The sequence below is a fragment of the Capra hircus genome, chromosome 11, assembly GCF_001704415.2.
Source record: "Capra hircus breed San Clemente chromosome 11, ASM170441v1, whole genome shotgun sequence".
NCBI classification, from domain to species: Eukaryota; Metazoa; Chordata; class Mammalia; order Artiodactyla; family Bovidae; genus Capra; species Capra hircus.
The window spans coordinates 80466486-80486832 of record NC_030818.1 but is presented as its reverse complement, the minus strand read 5'-3'; the positions used below and the strand labels follow the sequence as shown (position 1 = coordinate 80486832).

The following is a 20347-nucleotide window of genomic DNA, read 5'->3' as shown; positions in this document are numbered from 1 at the left end:
CCTCAGAAGGGGAGGAAGATGAACATCCCAGGTTAGTCTGGAAGGATCTGCGATCAGAAGATATTAATATTCATTTTTGCAAACCACATGGTGATATCTGCTCCCAGGATGACTTTGGCATCAAGGAGTAGTGGCATCTCAGTCAGTTGTCTGAGAATGTGGGCCAAGGGTACCTTCCAGGATGCCTCACTTACTCCATGTAGTTCAGGAAAAGGGGCTGAGAGTTTCTGAACCCCATGGGGGTATCACAGAAGTGTTATAAATGGGGTGATGGCCCCAAACCACTCGGGTCAGGTCCACGGGGAAACAGAGTACATTCAACAAGAAACGGAGGGTCCAGGGAACACATGGATATCAGTGATGAGTGGTGATATAAGAGGAACACTAAACAGTGGGAAGCCCATCCCAGTGGAAGCTCACTGTGGAGTCTTTATTCCACTCACCCTCACTGCCAGGAGATATACAGCCTCCAGAGATTACAGTTGCCTCAGAGGACAAGGGAAGGAAGGTGGGAGAGAAGCCTGAATTTACAGAATTTAACTCTGGGAATCACCAGGTTGTCCCAGAACTACCAAGTTTGTTTTCTGTTGTCAGGCAGAAGCGGATTCTCTAGAGTTAAATCAATGATAGAGAAATAGAGAAAATAAAAAAAATTTTGCAGCTCTGAATCTGAGTTCTTGAAATTCACATTCCATAATCCTAGTTCTTTGCCCTGAACCTGGTACAACCTAAGTGTTCAGAAAACATTTTTTGACTCAGGAAATGAGGGAATAAAAATTCAGCAGTTCTGATTGTCAGGGAGAGCACACTTGGAAGACATGCTGCCAGCCTTCTCCCCTAAAGGGTCCTGCCTGTTGTCATTTGATTACACAGTGGAAGTAAGAAATAGATTTAGGGCCTAGATCTGATAGAGTGCCTGATGAACTATGGACAGAGGTTCATGATATTGTACAGGAGACAGGGATCAAGACCATCCTCATGGAAAAAAAATGCAAAAAAGCAAAATGGCTGTCTGGGGAGGCCTTACAAATAGCTGTGAAAAGAAGAGACGCGAAAGGCAAAGGAGAAAAGGAAAGATAGAAGCATCTGTTTCAGAGTTCCAAAGAATAGCAAGAAAAGATAAGAAAGCCTTCCTCAGTGCAAAGAAATAGAGGAAAACAACAGAATGGGAAAGACTAGAGATCTCTTCAAAAAATTAGAGATACCAAGGGAACATTTCATGCAAAGATGGGCTCGATAAAGGACTGAAATGGTATGGACCTAACAGAAGCAGAAGAAATTAAGAAGAGGTGGCAAGAATACACAGAAGAACTGTACAAAAAAATCTTCATGACCCAGATAATCACGATGGTGTGATCACTCACCTAGAGCCAGACATCCTGGAATGGGAAGTCAAGTGGGCCTTAGAAAGTATCACTATGAACAAAGCTAGTGGAGGTGATGGAATTCCAGTGGAGCTATTTCAAATCCTGAAAGATAATGCTGTGAAAGTGTTGCATTCAATATGCCAGCAAATTTGGAAAACTCATCAGTGGCCATAGACTGGAAAAGGTCAGTTTTCCTTCCAATCCCAAAGAAAGGCAATGCCAAGGAATGCTCAAACTACCGCACAATTGCACTCATCTCACACGCTAGTAAAGTAATGCTCAAAATTCTCCAAGCCAGGCTTCAGCAGTGCGTGAACCATGAACTTCCTGATGTTCAAGCTGGTTTTAGAAAAGGCAGAGGAACCAGAGATCAAATTGCCAACATCTGCTGGATCATGGAAAAAGCAAGAGAGTTCCAGAAAAACATCTCTTTCTGCTTTATTGACTATGCCAAAGCCTTTGAGTGTGTGTATCACAATAAACTGTGGAAAGTTCTGAAAGAGATGGGAATCCCAGACCACCTGACCTGCCTCTTGAGAAATCTGTATGCAGGTCAGGAAGCAACAGTTAGAACTGGACATGGAACAACAGACTGGTTCCAGATAGGAAAAGGAATACGTCAAGGCTGTATATTGTCACCCTGCTTATTTAACTTCTATGCAGAGTACATCATGAGAAACACTGGGCTGGAAGAAGCACAAGCTGGAATCCAGATTGCTGGAAGAAATATCAATCACCTCAGATATGCAGATGACACCACCCTTATGGCAGAAAGTGAAGAGGAGCTAAAAAGCCTCTTGATGAAAGTGAAAGAGGAAAGTGAAAAAGTTGGCTTAAAGCTCCACATTCAGAAAACGAAGGTCATGGCATCTGGTCCCATCACTTTATGGGAAATAGATGGGGAAACAGTGGAAACAGTGTTAGACATTAATTTTTTTGGGTTCCAAAATCACTGCAGATGGTGATTGCAGCCATGAAATTAAAAGACGCTTACTCCTTGGAAGGAAAGTTATGACCAACCTAGATAGCATATTGAAAAGCAGAAACATTAGTTTGCCAACAAAGTTCTGTCTAGTCAAGGCTATGGTTTTTCCAGTGGTCATGTATGGATGTGAGAGTTGGACTGTGAAGAAAGCTGAGCACCGAAGAATTGATGCTTTTGAACTGCAGTGTTGGAGAAGACTCTTGAAAGTCCCTTGGACTGCAAGGAGATCTAACCAGTCCATCCTAAAGTAAACCAGTCCTGGATGTTCTTTGGAAAGAATGATGCTAAAGCTGAAACTCCAGGACTTTGGCCACCTCATGCGAAGAGTTGACTCATTTGAAAAGACTCTGATGCTGGGAGGGATTGGGGGCAGGAGGAGAAGGGGACGACTGAGGATGAGGTGGCTGGATGGCACCACCAACTGGATGGAGGTGAGTTTGAATGAACTCTGGGAGTTTGTGATGGACAGGGAGGCCTGGCGTGCTGTGATTCATGGGATTGCAAAGAGTCAGACACGAATGAGCGACTGAACTGAACTGAACTGAACTCTTGTCATTTGGCAGGACTTGCAAGCTCTGCCCTGAGATGGATTGTATATAATGAGAATGCAGCAACCTACAGTTGCTACAGAATGCAGTTACATACAACCTAGTACTTTATTGTGAGGACGGAATGCTGTGCTTCGAAGTTTATGTGGGATTTATATTGATTCTTCTTCTTATCCAACTAAGAATTTATTTTGTTTATGAGAAATTCCTCTTCTATACAGAATAGGAGCATGGGTACTAAGGACCAGGAGGGAAAGTGGTAGATAATTCACATTTATTACTCCCTCTTGTACTTGAAGGGCTCTAAAGCCTCGCCATACACTTTGAAGTTGGCACTATAATTACCCTATTTTATAATAGTTAAATTGTAGCTGTGGTGAGTACCCTTGGCACTCAATAGACCTTCAAATGTTGCTTGAAGGAATTCATAAATGAAAGTCGAGTCACATGCTTAAGGCAGCACAGGTGGTTAAGTGGAAACACTTTTGAAACCAATGTTTCCATGACGCTATGATGTGCATCCTAGGCTTGTGAATTAACTTCTTGGTGACGATTAAAACCCTCTTTCTCTGTAGTCGTGGATCTCTTGGTCACCATTCTTTTGTCTCTAAAGTATTTGGGTCTAAGCATCCTTCCTGAAAGCAAGAGAGAAAGGGAAGATGCATGAAGCCTCAGAGAGACTTCCAGGTGGACAAGATGGCAGTTGAGGGACCACAACTTCATGGCCTCTATCTTCTCAGTAATTAAGGTGGCCAGGTCATATGCTAAGGATAACACCTAGAGATTGGGTTGGGATCGAGACATTCCAGGACTTAGACTGGAGAAGATTTGGAGGGGGTTCTATAAGATTTGTTTGAAATTAGAGTTAAATTTGCAATAGTCAAGACATGGAAGCAGCTTAAACGTCCATCGACAGATGACTAGATAAATAAGACATGGTATATATGTACAAAGGAATGTTGCTCAACCATAAAAATGAATGAAATCATGCCATTTGCAGTAACATGGATGTACCTAGAGATTACCATATGAAGTGAAGTAAGTCAGACAAAGACAACTATTTTATGATATTGCTTATATACAGAATCTTAAAAAATGATACAAATGAATTTATTTTTTAAAGGAAGACTAGTGCTGCTTTTATTTTATTATTTTTTAAAATATATATTTATTTATTTTAATTGGAGGTTAATTACTTTACAATATTGCATTGGTTTTGCCATACATCAACATGAATCCGCCACAGGTATACACGTGTTCCCCATCCTGAACCCCCCTCCCTCCTCCCTCCCCATACCCCAAGCATCTAGTATCATGCATTGAACCTGGACTGGCGATTCGTTTCATATGTGATATTATGCAAATGAACTTATTTACAAAACAGAAATAGACTTACAGATATTGAAAACAAACTTGTAGTTATCAAAGGGGAAAGAAAGTGAAGTCACTCAGTTGTGTCCAACTCTTCGGGACCCCATGGACTGTAGCCTACTAGGCTCCTCCATCCGTGGGGTTCTCCAGGCAAGAATAGTGGAGTGGGTTGCCATTTCCTTCTCCAGGGGATCTTCCCGACCCAGGGATTGAACCTGGGTCTCCCGCATTGCAGGCAGATGCTTTACCCTCTGAGCCACCAGGGAAGCCCCCATCAAAGGGGAAAGGAGGGCATAAATAGGAGTTTGGGATTAATAACATAGGGAACTATATTCAATATCTTGTACCTATATAATGGAGAAGAATCTGAAAAAGAATATATATAATTAACTGAATCACTTTGCTGTTACACTTGAAGCTGACCCAGTATTGTAAATCAACTATATTTCAATTAAGATAAAATTAAAGTTGAATAAAAGATTTGCTGAGTACCAGTGGGGGAATCCCAAAATAATTAAATTATTCCCAACTTGTGAATGAGAAAACTTAAGAATTTCTCAAGATTCTAAAGGGGAAAAAAGTGAAGTGTTAGTCACTCAGTCATGTCCAGTTCTTTGCAACCCCATGGACTGTAGCTTGCCACACTTCTCTGTCCATGGGATTCTCCGGGCAAGGATGCTGGAGCAGATTGCCATTTCCTTCCAGGGGATCTCCCCAATGCACACATCAAAACTGGCTCTCCTGTATTGCAGGCAGATTCTGAACCTATCTGAGCTCACCAGGGAAGCCCCATTTCTAAAGGCAGCAAGTGGCATTTTAGATTCACGTCAACTTCTGTAATTACCTGTATATTTTTATGGAGTCTGCTCTCCATATTCGTTTCTCAGTTGACTATTGGATAGAATGCCCACCTCTTGAAAGCAAGGACTACGTTTCTTCATCTTGTGTTTTCCGAAGCCCTTCACACAATGTGCAGTGCTGAGCAGGCTCTCAGAGGACTGGTATCAGAGCCAGAGGGTGGGCTTTAGACATATGAGCTGGGGTTGACTCAATCGATATGCTCATTTAGAGGAACAGCCCTGGAGAGAGAAGGATGGAGACTCAGGTAGGAGCTTAACTTGCAGGCTCAAGGAGGTATCCTCCATGAAGGTAAGGCTTCATGGAGTCCAGATTGCCCCTGGCTCACCAGGATTTTCCTTCTGATCCTGATCTGGAGTGGGGGAGGGGACCCTCTTCTTACTGCTTCACCATGAGTGCGTCTCCATGGTCAAGGGCTGACTTCTCAAGCTTTCTTCCTCCTTATGACTCAGCATCCCACTTCCAGCCCAGGATACAGGTTATTGAAAATACTAACTCATATAAGAGTTTAGTGCTCTGGAGAAATATGGGGCTTTCACAGTCGCAGGGAACCCACCAGAGCTGTCACTGGGTGTGGATATGAGGATGTTACCTGTGTGTGGCTGTCGAGTGTGTGTGATGCATGTAAGCAATTTCCTGAGAATATGTGTATGCCCATGCAGGTGTGTGCCTGTGAGTGTATAGGCATGTGGATAACAGTGCCTTTGGCCCCAAGTCCTGGATGGCAGATTTATGGTCCCAGAAATCCACTCCTAATTCAGTAGACAGAATTTTCCAGATTTTTCAGTCTTAAAATGATCTGAACCCGAACCTTGATCTGGCTCGCCTGGTTGTGAAAATACTTGCAATACAATGCTATGCCACCATGAAACCTGACATTTCAGAAGCTAAAATAAATTCTTGAATCTTTGAAGAGTCTTATGTTTTAAAAAAATCTCATAAGTTCTTTAGGAACTGAATAAAATAGTAACTATGTAATATTTGTTAATACTAAATATTTGTTGTCTCAATTGAGATTAGAATTGGTTGCATTAATACAGACACACACATAGACATACAAATAAATTATTTATTTTTCTCTCAAGTAAAAGAAGTGCAGCCGTTGATATAATAGCTCTGTGAAGTGGTGAGGGCCCCAGGTTTCATTTAGGTAAAGGGGTTTTTATTTGTTTTGTTTGCTGTATGGAAAAATAATGGCTGCTGCTGCTGAGTCACTTCAGTCATGTCTGGGGACCATTAAATTAACTATATGTGTATACAAGGGTAATATTCAAAATACTTATCAATTGCTACAGAGACTGTCAGTTCTCACTGGCCCAGGCATTACCCCTTTAGTTGGCAGATGGTGGAAATTTCTAAGGGCTCCTGGGGTAACAAGAAAGATATTCAGGGATCCTGGGGGCAGAGCTACTTACCAACCGGCCTAGAAGTATTTCAGTATTTCTGTATCTGTCCTCTCTGTACTCTACAACCAGAAACCCTGGTAATATATTACCATGCTTAATTTTTCCTGGGTCCATAAGGTAGACATGAGAGAGGTTGTTCATCCCAGTGATGTTTATGGTGATGGGGACTTTCTGCTATTCTGGGTGCCCATCATTGGAGAGTGGATAATGTACACAGTAATAAAATGGAGATACACACAAACCAATGGGGATGGAGGTGAAAACCACAGCACCATATGGAATGAAACACATGAAAAGATTGAGATAAAGGCCAAATGACTATTTGCATACATTTTATATGTATGCATTCAAAACAGCCATACATATTTTGCAAGGACACATGGAAACGAAAGCGATCAATGAGCTCATTAGAATGGCAGCCTACGGAGAGCAGGTGGCAGTGTCAGTGTGGAAGCAGGGATAAAGGCAAAATAAACAATTAGAACAGGAGAGAGGCCTTGAGTGCTAATGATGATAATATGATGTAACTGAGGAGTATGAGTAATTTAGCTTTCTGTAACCATGGGAAGAAAAGAAAGAGGAAAGAAAGATGACTAGTCAGTCGAGCTGACCAGCACTCATAGGTCACTGCAGTTGAATTTAAAGAGGATGGGTGCATTTGAAAGATCCAGAAAGATCTTTTGGTTCCTTTGCACCACCATGTCTTGTTAGGGCAGGACTGCCTTATTATTATGGTAAAAGCTGTGATTTTTTTTTTTCAAAATAAATTTTAATAGAAAATTTCTCCTGTCCCAGTGGCTGAATGTGGCTTCCCAAATGGCTCAATGGGTAAAGAATCTGCCTGCAATGCAGTAGACACAAGAGACATGGTTCGATCCCTGGGCCAGGAAGATCCCTGGAGAAGGAAATGACAATCCACTCCAGCATTCTTGCCTGGGAAATTTCATGGACAGAAGAGCTTGGTGGGCTCCAGTCCATGGGGTTGCAAAGAGTCGGACATGACGGAACAACTAAGCACAGTGACTGAATGGGTCACTTCCACTGACATCCCATTGGAAAGACCTCAGCTGTATGCTCTCCCTTAGTGGCACAAGAGGCTTGGACATGTAGACTTTATCCCTGGCCAGCAGCGTAACTTGTAGGCTGAGCAACTCTCCTGGTTTGTTTGGATTGGGGAGGTTCTTGGGACACTGGTCTTCCAGTTTTAAAACTGGAACAATCCCAGGAAAACCAGGAAGAGTTGGTTACCTTATGACTCAGGTAACCATTGGGGATATTACTACTGAGGAAGCAGAAGAGAAAAGATCACGAGGTTGTTCCTAGCAGTCTCCATCACAGAGAAAAATCTTCCTTCTTCTAGTTGGAAAAGAAGGCTAGACCCCTAAGTTATATCATACAAATGAACAATTATTAAAACAGGTGCAGGAGTCCCCCAAAGGAAAACCCACCAGGTTCATACATCAGAGGTGGTCTTTGGTGCCTCTGAATTTGCTTTCCTGACCCTCCCTGAAGCCTGAAAACCTGTATTCCATCCTTGTATCCATCACCTATCCATCCATCCATCCATCCATCCATCTCATTCTTTTATTCTTAAAGCAGTCACAGAGCATCTGTAATGGGCCAGGCTTTGTGTTATTGAGCTGAATAATACCACAAGGAGCTACGGTTTAACACAGGAGACTCAATCCAAGGAGGCTACAGTAGTATAGGAGTATAACTGTACAAAGCAAAATGGGACCCAGTGGAAGGAACAACTAAATTGGTTTTGTGGGTTAAAGGAAAGCCTCAGAGAATGGGTGATAATGATACTGGAAGTTGCATTGGCATTTGCCAGATAGAGAAGGAGGCATTATCAAAATAGAGTACGTAGAGCAAAGGCTCAGAGAGCACATGAAGAGCCCAGGGGAAGGATGTCACATTAGGCTGGATTGCAAGAGTGAGAAGTATGTTGGAGTGGGGGAAGATGTATAGGAATGGACAAGGCAGAGAAAAGAGTGTGACACTGTCATTGGCTGAAAAGGTAGGCCTTGGCCAGATAACGAGCAATCTAGAAGTCCATCCCTTGCAGTATTCCTATGACCTAAACTTCTTAGACAGACCTTTTACTGTACTAAACTGTACTGTGTGTATTGACAAGTGGGATGCAGTATGCATTTGCCCAAAGCCTCTGACCAGGCACAGATGTTCCATGGAACTCACCTTGGGGATTCTCAAAGGAAATCTCCAAGTACCTAGGAGAGCATTCCTTTGTGCCTAGAGATTTAAGTCACATTCTGTCACAGGGTTTTTTTCCTTTAATAAAGTATAAACCATGTCCCTTTATCTGTAGAACTGTAAGCTTTTAGAACTCACAAGGACTTTGCTGCTGCTGCTGCTGCTGCTAAGTCACTTCAGTCGTGTCTGACTCTGTGTGACCCCATAGACAGCAGCCCACCAGGCTCCCCCGTCCCTGGGATTCTCCAGGCAAGAACACTGGAGTAGGTTGCCATTTCCTTCTCCAATGCATGAAAGTGAAAAGGGAAAGTGAAGTCACTCAGTTGTGTCCGACTCTTAGCGACCCCATGGACTGCAGCCTGCCAGGCTCCTCCGTCCATGGGATTTTTCAGGCAAGAAAGGCAATTGCCACTGCCTTCTCCGCACAAGGACTTTAGACATTATCTAATCCAAGTCCAAAGAGAACTGAAAAGGAGATATCACTGTCCTGTTCAAAGGCTGAAGTGGATTAGAATTCAAGTCTTTGAACTTTAAGGCTGTAAATATTTAAGGCATTTTCAAAATTAATATAACAGAGGGCATTTAAAGTAAGCATACAAGTGACTTTGTGAAAGAAGAGCGATGATTGTAGTAATAACCTGGAATAAAAGCATTCTAGTTAATTAACAAGATTTAGTCTTGAGCTGCCTGGCATCCAAGCAAAGACATCAATGTGAAAGTTTATATGTTTATTTTAACCTGATAAAAGGTAACAGAGGAAAACAAGAATGTCAGTTCCTTCTAGGAGCAGATTGAGTTGAGCAATCCTATGACAAAGCCAGCGTAATTCATTTCACAAATATGCATACCCTAGAGAAGATTGTGGAAATTCAGTCTTCAAGGCCCTCATTGCCTGGTTGAGCATAAACAATTAAAACTTATCTTTGACCAAGGAGGCAAGAATATACAATGGAGAAAAGACAATCTCTTTAACAAATGGTGCTGGGAAAACTGGTCAACCACTTGTAAAAGAATGAAACTAGAACATTTTCTAACACCATACACAAAAATAAACTCAAAATGGATTAAAGATCTAAATGTAAGACCAGAAACTATAAAACTCCTAGAGGAGAACTTAGGCAAAACATTCTCTGACATAAATCACAACAGGATCCTCTATAACCCACCTCCCAGAGTAGTAGAAATAAAAGCAAAAATAAACAAATGGGACCTATATAGACTTAAAACTTTTGCACAATGAAGGAAACTATAAGCAAGGTGAAAAGACAGCCTTCAGAATGGCAGAAAATAATAGCAAATGAAGCAACTGACAAAGAATCAATCTCAAAAATATACAAGTAGCTCCTGCAGTTCAATCCCAGAAAAATAAATGACCCAATAAATGGGCCAAGAACTAAGAAGACATTTCTCCAAAGAAGACATACAGACGGCTAACACATGAGAAATGCTCAACATCACTCATCAGCAGAGAAATGCAAATCAAAACCACAATGAGGTACCATCTCACACCGGTGAGAATGGCTGCTATCCAAAAGTCTACAAGCAATAAATGCTGGAGAGAGTGTGGAGAAAAGGGAACCCTCTTACACCGTTGGTGGGAATGCAAACTAGTACAGCCACTATGGAGAACAGTGTGGAGATTCCTTAAAAAATTGCAAATAGAACTGCCATAAGACCCAGCAATCCCACTTCTGGGCATACACACTGAGGAAACCAGAATTGAAAGAGACACGTGTACTGCAATGTTCATCACAGCACTGTTTATAATAGCCAGGACATGAAAGCAACCTAGATGTCCATCAGCAGATGAATGGATAAGAAAGCTGTGGTACATATACACAATGGAGTATTACTCAGCCATTGAAAAGAATACATTTGAATCAGTTCTAATGAGGTGGATGAAACTGGAGCCTATTATACAGAGTGAAGTAAGTCAGAAAGAAAAACACCAATACAGTATATTAATGCATATACATGGAATTTAGAAAGGTGGTAATGATGACCCTATATGCGAGACAGCAAAAGAGACACAGATATAAAGAATAATCTTTTGGACTCAGTGGGAGAAGGCGAGAGTGGGATGATTTGAGAGAATAGCATTGAAGCATGTATATTATCATATGTGAAACAGATCGCTAGTCCAGGTTCAATGCATGAGACAGGGTGCTCAGAGCTGGTGCACTGAGATGACCCTGAGGGATGGGATAAGGCCGGAGGTGGGAGGCAGGTTCAGGATGGGGAACACATGTACACCCATGGCTGATTCATGTCAATGTATGGCAAAAACCACTACCATATTGTAAAGTAATTAGCCTCCAATTAAAATAAATAAGTTAATTTAAAAAATAATACAATAAATAAAAAGTATGCTCACACACACACATACAAACCTCAATATGGAGGAACTTCCCTTGTCTAGTGGTTAAGACTTAGCCTTCCAACACAGGGGGTGTGGGCAGAGCTAAGGTTCCATATTTCTTGTGGTCAAAAAACTAAAACATACTTGAGAGAATAGCATTGAAACATATACATTATCATATGTAAAAGAGATAGCCAGTGGGAGTTTGATGTATGATATAGGGAACCCAAAGCCAGTGGTGGTCTGTGACAACCTGAGGTGGGGTGGGGAGGGAGGTGGGGGGGATTCAGGAGGGAGGGGACATACGTATGCCTATGGCCAATTCATGTTGTTGCATGGTAAAAACCAATAAATAAATAAATAAATTGCCAACATCCACTGGATCATAGAAAAAGCAAGGGAATTCCAGAAAAACATCTACTTCTGCTTTATTGACTACACCAAAGCCTTTGAATGTGTGGATCTCAACAAACTGGAAGATTCTTAAAGAGATGAGAATACCAGACCACCTGACCTACCTCCTGAGAAATCTGAATACTCAGGTCAAGAAGCAACAGTTAGAGTCGGACATGGAACAATGGACTGGTTCCAAATTGGGAAAGGAATACATCAAGGCTGTATATTGCCACCCTGCTTATTTAACTTCTATGCAAAGTACATCATGAGAAATGCTGAGCTGGATGAAGCGCAAGCTGGAATCAAGATTGCTGAGAGAAATATCAATAACCTCAGATATGCAGATGATACCACCCTTGTGGCAGAAAGTGAAGAGGAACTAAAGAGCCTCTTGGTAAAAGTGAAAGAGGAGAGTGAAAAAGTTGGCTTAAAACTCAACATTCAGAAAACTAAGATCATGCCATCTGGTCCCATCACTTCATGGCAAATAGATGCGGAAACAATGGAAACAGTGAAAGACTATTTTCTTGGGCTCCAAAATCACTGCAGGTGGTGACTATAGCCATCAGTCACCAGATTTCAATTCAGTTGCTCAGTCGTGTCTAACTCTTTGCCACCCCATGGACTGCAGCACGCCAGGCTTCCCTGTCCATCACCAACTCCTAGAGCTTGCTCAAACTCATCTCCATTGAGTTGGTGATGCCATCCAACCATCTCATCCTCTGTTGGCCCCTTCTCCTCCTGGCTCCCATTTTTCCCAGCATCAGGGTCTTTTCCAATGAATAAGTTATTTGCATCAGGTGGCCAAAGTATTGGAGCTTCAGCTTCAACATCAGTCCCTTCAAATGAGTATTCAGGACTGATTTCCTTTAGGATTGACTGGTTTGATCTCCTTGCAGTCCAAGGGATTCTCAAGAGTCTTCTCCAACACCACAATTCAAATGCACCAGTTCTTTGGTGCTCAGCTTTTTTTATGGTCCAACTCTCACACCCATACATGACTACTGGAAAAACCATAGCTTGGACTAGATGGACCTTTGTTGCCAAAGTAATGTCTCTTTTTAATATGACAGCTTTTTAATGACAGCTTTTTAATATGTTGTCTAAGTTGGTCATAGCTTTTCTTCCAAAGAGCAAGCGCCTTTTAATTTCATGGCTGCAGTCAACCAGCTGCAGTGATTTTGGAGCCCAAGAAAACAAAGTCTGTTACTGTTTCCAAAGGGAGAGGAGATGTATCATTCAGGACAGGAAAGGGGTGGTTTTCCTGAGGGTAGTGATTATCAGTTGAATGGTGTGCTAATAGAAGGGGAGTTTGTTGAGCAAAGAAAGATTTGGTAGAGGGTTTAAGGAGAGGAAGCACTAGTGTGAAGGTGGGACAACATGAAAATGGCTGGTGAGTTTAAGGAATTTAAGTGTTTAATGTGCTTAGATTGACATTGAAACTGCTGGATAAAGACTAGCAAATAAGAGCCACCAAATGAGTAAATGTTGCCCATCATTCCTGATACCCTCTCACTCTTCACCTTGCTGCCAGAGATGAGAGCCTCTTCCTTTTCACCTGTAGACCTGTCCCGATTTAAAAACAAATGTGTACTGCTCTTGCCTCCAGGGATGCCACCAGCTGTTTTCTGTCTACTTTCCTGAGAATGGAAGGTCAAGGACAGCTTTGGGCGGAGAGAGGGAAGAGATCACATAGACTTGTGGGTAAGTGGGTGAGAGGAGACCCTGAAAATGGGAGGTATCAAGAGCAAGGAGAATATGGAGCCCTGAAGACAGGCTGCATGAGGCCTACTTGCTTGAGACACCTCTAACTCCTGAAATCTTCTCTGAAACCATGGAGGGGTGAGTACTAGTATCAGATGGTGATTAACCCCTTCCAGGCTGATGCATTGCTTGCCCAGGTGCTTCCCTGTGGGCAGGGTTAGTGAAAAGAAAATGGGGTGTCATATCATGGGGCAAAAAGACATTTTGGTGGGGTGGGAGGTGGGCGTGTGGGAGGAAAGAAGCGGTCAGACAGATCAGAGCATGGACTTTAGTGATGGAGACTGTGGTCAGAGGAAGGGGCTCTAGATTTGGGGAGGGGGGCAAAAGTGTGGCTGTGTGTGTGGCTGAATGTGTGTGCATTCACCACTTGGCCTGGCTCAACCTTGGAATAGGAAATAGACATGCTTTTTATGGTCCATGCAAAGCTTTCCTGTTATTTCATTGGCTTCACATGCTCACCCTTTGAGGGAGAAACTTTTCTTATAGATGAATAAACTAGGGCTGAAAAGCCAAGTGACTTGCTCTCAGGGTTCCCCACAGGGTACAGCAGGATGAGAACTCTGTCTGGCTCTCAAATCTGTGCCCCTTTTAACCTAACCTCTCCCCTAAACATGCCCAGAGTGGAGGCCTGTCCTTTCTGTCCTGAGGTCTCACAGACGTCAAAGAGCCCCCTGTGTGTGCCTTCCCTTCAGTTCACATGTGCCAGCCAGACCCCACGGGAAGGAAGGAACTCAGACTTCTGCACTGCAGATGCCTTCTGCAGTGCTTAGAGATACGGAACATACTTCATCCTCAAGTAAACAATGCTGGACTTTTGGGATAAACTTGGTGATTTGAAAATGATTAAACTGCTAACTGCTGGAGAGACCTGGAAGCATTCTTCTCAGGTGCTGATACAAAGTAAATATATTTTTAGAAGAATCTTTGCTTTGATGATAAGATAATGGATGCTGCATGAAAATTTACCTTTCCAGGCCACTTGCTAAGGCAGTGTAGATAAATGCTTTGAATCCTCTTCCATAAGAGATGGGGCAGCCCAGAGGGTTCAAAGAGTGATGGGATCAGGGTCAGAGAGCTCCCCCCAAAAACACCTGTTCTCCAGTCATCTGCATGCCCATCTCGCCTTCCTTGAATCCAGCATCCTTTCCTTGCCAAATGAAAATGGTGGAGGCTGAGGGCAGACAACTTTCTCTTCTCCTCAGCCATTCCTGCTGGCCACCATCCTCTCCTTTAGCCAAACCGCCCTGTAAGGTTCAGGGTTGACCTCCTTCTAGAAGCCTACCAGACTTTGTAAGTACTGTTCCCTTATCTGACTCCCTCTGTAGGCTTTGATCGACCATAAATGACGAGAAAAACCCCAAAGACACCATGGGGGTACTTTGGTGAGGTCAGCGAAAGTGTCTTTCACTCTTTCTTCACACCCATTTGCCCTCATCCCCTCCCAAGGGCCTGGCTCAGGGCCTGGAACTTAACTATGTGTGTGTGGTCTTGCTAGGTGCTGGTCTGGGACAAGTGATGGGAGAGAGGGTGCTGGGTTGCGGGCGGTTGGCAGACTGCGAGATATGGGGCGGGAATCCGAGGAACACTGGGCGCCTACAGCTCGGAGCAGCTGGCTCCGAAGAATTATTGCAAGTCTGCACAACTTAAAAATCTGCAGTTCGGGGGCGGGAGGGGGAGCGCGGAGGTGGGTCCCCGAGCGTCCCATTTCGCCTCCGGGTGGTTGGCTGAGCGTCCTAGCTCAGTGCGGAGGGGCGGGCGAGGCCTTCTGGACCACACGCCGCCCTCGCCGGGGTTCTGGGTTTGTTCTGAGGTATCTCCCTCCAAACCCCTCGTCCATCCTTAGAGAAGGGGGGCTGACTCGTCTTCCTTCCGCTCAGTGCACATGTCCGCCAGCTCTTCTGACATGGTAAGTGGAGAAACGGAGCGTGTAAAACAATCTTGAAGACACTGAACGAGTCTTCAGGCAGCGGGGCTGGTGGCAAACAGGCAGGACCTGGGGCTACTTCCTTCGCACTTGTTTTAAAACAAGTTGGGGGCCGCAGTCCTTGGGAAGAAAATTCTAGCGAATTCGCAGAGCTTTGCTGGCGGGCGGAGAGGCGTTGCGGGGGCCGCTGGGGCCGCAGAGGAGGTCACCGGTCTCCCGCAGGGTCAAGGTGCACTCATCCCCGGAGGGCGCGCAGGTGGGAGGCGCGGGGCGCGCTCCTGCTGCTCCCGCCTGGACCCGGCGCGCCGCCCCAGGGGTGACTCTGCACTTGGGTCCGGGCGGGGGAGCGCGCCCCGCGGGGCCGCCTCTCGGTCCATCCAACAGTCCGCTCGTCGCGCAGCCTGAGTTCCGCAGCCGGCGATCGCCCGCGGCACCGCGCCGCGCCCTCGGCCCGGAGCGCCGACTGTGAGCCTGAAGCCAGGCGGCGGACGGAGCTGCGACCAATGGGGTGGCGGCCGAGCGGGGGGCCCCGCCCCGCCCCGCCCCGCCGGCGGCTCCCGGGCGCCGCGCTCCTGCCGGACTGGACGGACAGACCGACCGACGCGGGCCACCGGGCTCTCCTCGCCGCCGGTGCGGCGGGCGCGGGGCCGCGCGGGGACGCCTGATATCTGCAGCGCGGGCGGGCCGCCGCGGAGCGGAACCAGACAAAGGCGCCGGGACGCCTGCAGGTACATGCTCGTGTCCCCTCCTCCCCGCGCACTCCGGAGACTTCTCCGTGCGACCCCGCAACTTTCCCCATCATCTGCTGCCCAGCCCCGCCATGGCCCAGGTCACGAGTGCACAACCCCCGCAGACCTACACCTGCAGGCCACTTGGAGTCCTGCCGGGCGCGCCTCTCTCCGGCGCGCTCCATCCTCCGGTCCCCAGAGCCCGTCGTCGCTGGAGCCCTAAGGATCTGCCTGTTGCGCGAGCCGCCGGCAGCCGAGACCGTGTCTGGGTCCCTCGGAAAGCCGCAGGGAGGGTGTCTAGAATCCATTCTTGGGCGCCGGGTCGGGGACGGACGGAGGCGGGAGAAGCGAGGAGCCGCGGAAAGGCACTTCGCGGAGGGGCAGCCCTGGGGCGTTTCCTTAGCCTGGAAGCCGTTCCTTCTCTTCCTAGAGAAGAGGAGGAGGCGCTTTCCGGACGGCTGTAAGTGCTTCCCTGGCCGCCTGCTCCGCCTTCTTCCCTGTCACTCTTCCCTCCCCTTTGCCCCGCAGCAGTGCAGGGCGCCCCGCGACAGTTGCTGGGATAAGCGCACCCGGGGCGCAGGGAGCTGGCTCCGGTGCCGCGCTGCGCCCGGGGACTGCCGGCGCGCTCCGGCTAGGAGCCGCTTGGGGCTGGCAGGGCTCGGCCCGTGTCAGGTCGCCCGCCGACCGTGCGTCTGGATTAGTGCTCGTGATGGGAGTGGGTACTTCGGGGTCGCAAACTTCCATTTCCCGCGCTCGGCTGGTTGGCTGCCCGACTTCTCGAGGTGAATCGGCTGGCGAGCGAGCCAGACCTGCTGGCAGGGGCCGCGGCGAGCCGGGCTGGGCGCCTTTCGCATTGCAGGGATCATTTTGAACAACCTCCCCCGCCCCCCCACGCACAGCCCCCCCACGCACCACCCCCCCCCACGCACCCCCCCTTCCCTGCCCCGCGCGCTTCTCCTGCTCTGCCTCTTGTGGTCTCTTGTGGGAAAGGAGCACCGTTTGCGCCATTGGTGTCTGGTCGTCTCGGCTGGGGACCCTGAGACGGTAGCCTAACTCTGGCAACCCAGGACAAGGGTGGAGGGCAACAGAGAAACACCTCTCTACACGCCAGAATCACCCTGGAAGACCTGATTTGAGGCTGGGGTGTGGAGGGGGTGTTTCTCATCTCCCTCTGACTTGATTTTTGTCTTTCATCTCACAGGCCCCCAGAGTAGGGCAGGTGAGAAAAACCAGATCAGAAATCTTCCCATCCCTTTTCATGTATTTGCTTAAGGGATTTGCATAAGCATTCGCTTAGAACTGGGTAAGTTACCTCCTTTTGCTCCCCTTTCTGACTACTTGCAAATACCTGCCCAGGTAAACAGAACGCAAGCATTTGCTGAGCACCTGCCCTCTTGCTAAAGGCAGATGCCCTAGTCCTTCCCTCTGCACATGTCTCAGGCTGAGAGAGGGTGGCACTGATTCTGTGGTTGAACTTGCTGTACTAGGTAGGTCTCACTCTTTCCTGGGGTGGTGAACTGCTTAAGGACATTGATTCACTCAGTATGTGTTTACAACCAGACCACAGGGGTTGGGCCAGGCCTTGGTCATATGCAGTAAGGTGAAGTTTCTGCTCCCAGTTTTTTTTTCTCACCAGATTCCTTTCTTCTCCTGTTCTAATATTAAATTAGTCATTTCAGAACTAGGAATGATCAGTATTGGGGTAGGGAAAAGATGATCATGAAGTGCTCAGAAACTCGGAATCCAGAGCTTGCTGTGAATATTTTAAGGAGACTTGCAGAATCTGTTTTGCCTCTGTCTTGTGTCTGAGCCATCATTACCTGGAAAATCAGCCTGAACAAGAAAAGCCCTTAATGAATGCAGCAAAGCTAAGGTTTTCCTGGTCAAGTATGTGAGAGCAAATGGGGAGGTTGGAAGCAATCTTTGTTCTGTTCAGAAATATTAAAATATTAAAAAGCCAATGCTCTGACACTTGAGCTTGCCAGCAAAGCACCGGCTAAGTTTTTTTCTTCTTCTGTATTATTTTAAAGAAAGGGAGGGAAGAGTGGGCAATTCAGCACCTCTTCTGTGTCCAGTGAATTTCATCCTTCAGAGACTGCCTCCCTGTTCTACCAGAGTTCTCCATTTGCCCTGTGTCTGGCATTTGGGGCTGGGATGTGTGTCAGCTCCAAGAGAGCAGGCATCACAAGGGTTTTCCTCCTCCTCTTTTTTTTTTGGCCATGCCTCGAGGCATGCAGGATCTTCATTCTCCAGTTCTTCAGACAAGGGATGGAACCCAGGCCCGCTGCAGTGGAAGTGTGGAGTCTTAACCACTGGACTGCCAGAGAAGTCCTCTTCTTTATCCTGCAGTGTGGGAGACCTGGGTTTGATCCCTGGGTTGAGGCGATCCCCTGGAAAAGGGAAAGGCTACCCATTCCAGTATTCTGGCCTGGAGAATTCCCTGGACTGCATGGGGTCGCAAAGAATCGGACACGACTGAGCGACATTCACTTTTTATCACAATATCTATCTATATAAACAATAGCATTATTGGCTGGATACCATATGCCAGCTACTCTGTTTGGCACTTTTCCAGGCATTATCTCATTTAATCCTCAAAACACTCCCATTGGGAAGTGAGGCTTCCTTTCTTGGTCACAGTGTATCTGTGGGAGCCAGTAATACATGGAGCCCCTGCAGGGCGCTCTGAGCTAATGGGAGACCGCAGGATGGGGCTGGACCCAAGGTCTCACTAGCAGGCAAGGACAGCTACCCAGGGGGGTTGGAGGCAGAGGGAAGGGTGGGTGTGCTTACAGTCCCTGCTGATCAATTATCAAGAATGTAGATCTGCCCAAGTACCGCTTGTGTGAAAAACCTACTAAGACTGGGGACCTGGGTTCCAGCCTGATTTCTACCTGCTCATGGCTCCTAGACTTACTTTGCTTCTCATTTAGCTGTGAGGATCTTGCTGCTGGACATTGTTGTTACCCTGAATGAGGCACCAGGTTGAAAGCTCTTGATGCATTAACTAACTCATTTCATCCAGATGACAACCTTAGGAGATAGGCTGTTTTAACACTCCATTTTTTATTTTATTGGCTTAAAACAACAGAAAAAAATATTCTTCTACAGTTCTGGAGGCTGCTGCTGCTGCTGCTAAGTCACTTCAGTCGTGTCCAACTCTGTGTGACCCCATAGACGGCCTGCTACCAGGCTCCCCCTGTCCCTGGGATTCTCCAGGCAAGAACACTGGAGTGGGTTGCCATTTCCTTCTCCAATGCATGAAAGTGAAAAGTGAAAGTGAAGTCACTCAGTCGTGTCCGACTCTTAGCGACCTTATGGACTGCAGCCTACCAGGCTCCTCCGTCCATGGGATTTTCCAGGCAAGGGTGCTGGAGTGGGGTGCCATTGCCTTCTCCATTCTGGAGGCTAGCAGACCCAAATCAAGTTTGCCCACAGGCAAGGGGAATCTGTTCCTGGCCTAGTCCAGTTTTGGGTGGCTCCAGGCATCCCTTGGCTTATTGCTACATAGCTCTGATCTCTGCCCCCATGAATCACCCTATTGCAGATGAGAAAAAAAGACAACTGAGCATCCTGTGCAAAGTCACATAATGAGGATGATGGGAAGCTAGAATTCTGTCCCTTGCAGTCTGGCTGTGGAGCTGGAACCACTGCTCGATTCCTTTTTGTGTCTCCCTCTGCCCTGCGCTTGGTAGGACTCAGGCTGAGCTTGTTGGATAGTGACTGTCAGAGGTGGCTTGCTGTTATAAAGCAACTTTTTGGTTGCTCTCCCCTTGAAACGTCCCATCTCCCCATCCCCATTCTCCCCATCTCCCCTTGAAAAGAAACTTGAAAACTATGCTAGAAAAATATTCTTTTTTCTTTGGCCAATGTTATCCTCTCTCGGGTGGAACTCTGCCCAGCTGGTTGGGAAAAAGGGAAACAGACCATAAAGGTCATGGGGTAGGTAAACATTATGGCTATTTCCAGAAAGGTTGTTTATTATCAGTAGGAAATCCAGGAAAATCACAGGACAGTGCACTTTCTGTCAAATCCATTAAAAAAGCCAGCCAGTAACCAACTCACAAAACATTATTGTGTGATTACCTGATGCTGGAAAAGGTTGAAGGCAAAAGGAGAAGCAAGCAGCAGAGGATGAGATGTGAGATGGCATCACCGACTCAATGGATGTGAATTTGATCAAACTATCACTGTGAGATAGTGGAGGATGGAGAAGCATGGCGAGCTACAGTCCATTGGTTCACAAAGAATCACTAAGTACATGACTTAGTGACTAAACAACCACCACCACCACCACCTTGGGTCTAGTACTGCAGGCACTAAGGACAGGCAGAATCTGATATATTCTGCAAGCTTGAACTTATAGCAGCCTTGGAGACTCAAGATTAACATGCAAAGACAGAACCACCAAGATGCTAAATGTGAGT

General features: G+C 46.3%; 1 protein-coding gene across 3 annotated transcripts in view; it reads left to right on the top strand.

Moving 5' to 3' along the window:
• Window positions 15049-20347, top strand: part of KCNS3 (potassium voltage-gated channel modifier subfamily S member 3) — a 47653-nt gene continuing 42354 nt past the window's right edge. For 2 of the 3 annotated variants that reach the window (XM_018055610.1, XM_018055608.1), the window contains exon 1: window positions 15748-15920. The gene's annotated coding sequence lies outside the window, so the exon portion shown is untranslated. Of the gene's footprint in view, window positions 15175-15747; window positions 15921-20347 lie in introns of those variants that run through there. The other variant, XM_018055609.1, reaches the window with a different exon arrangement.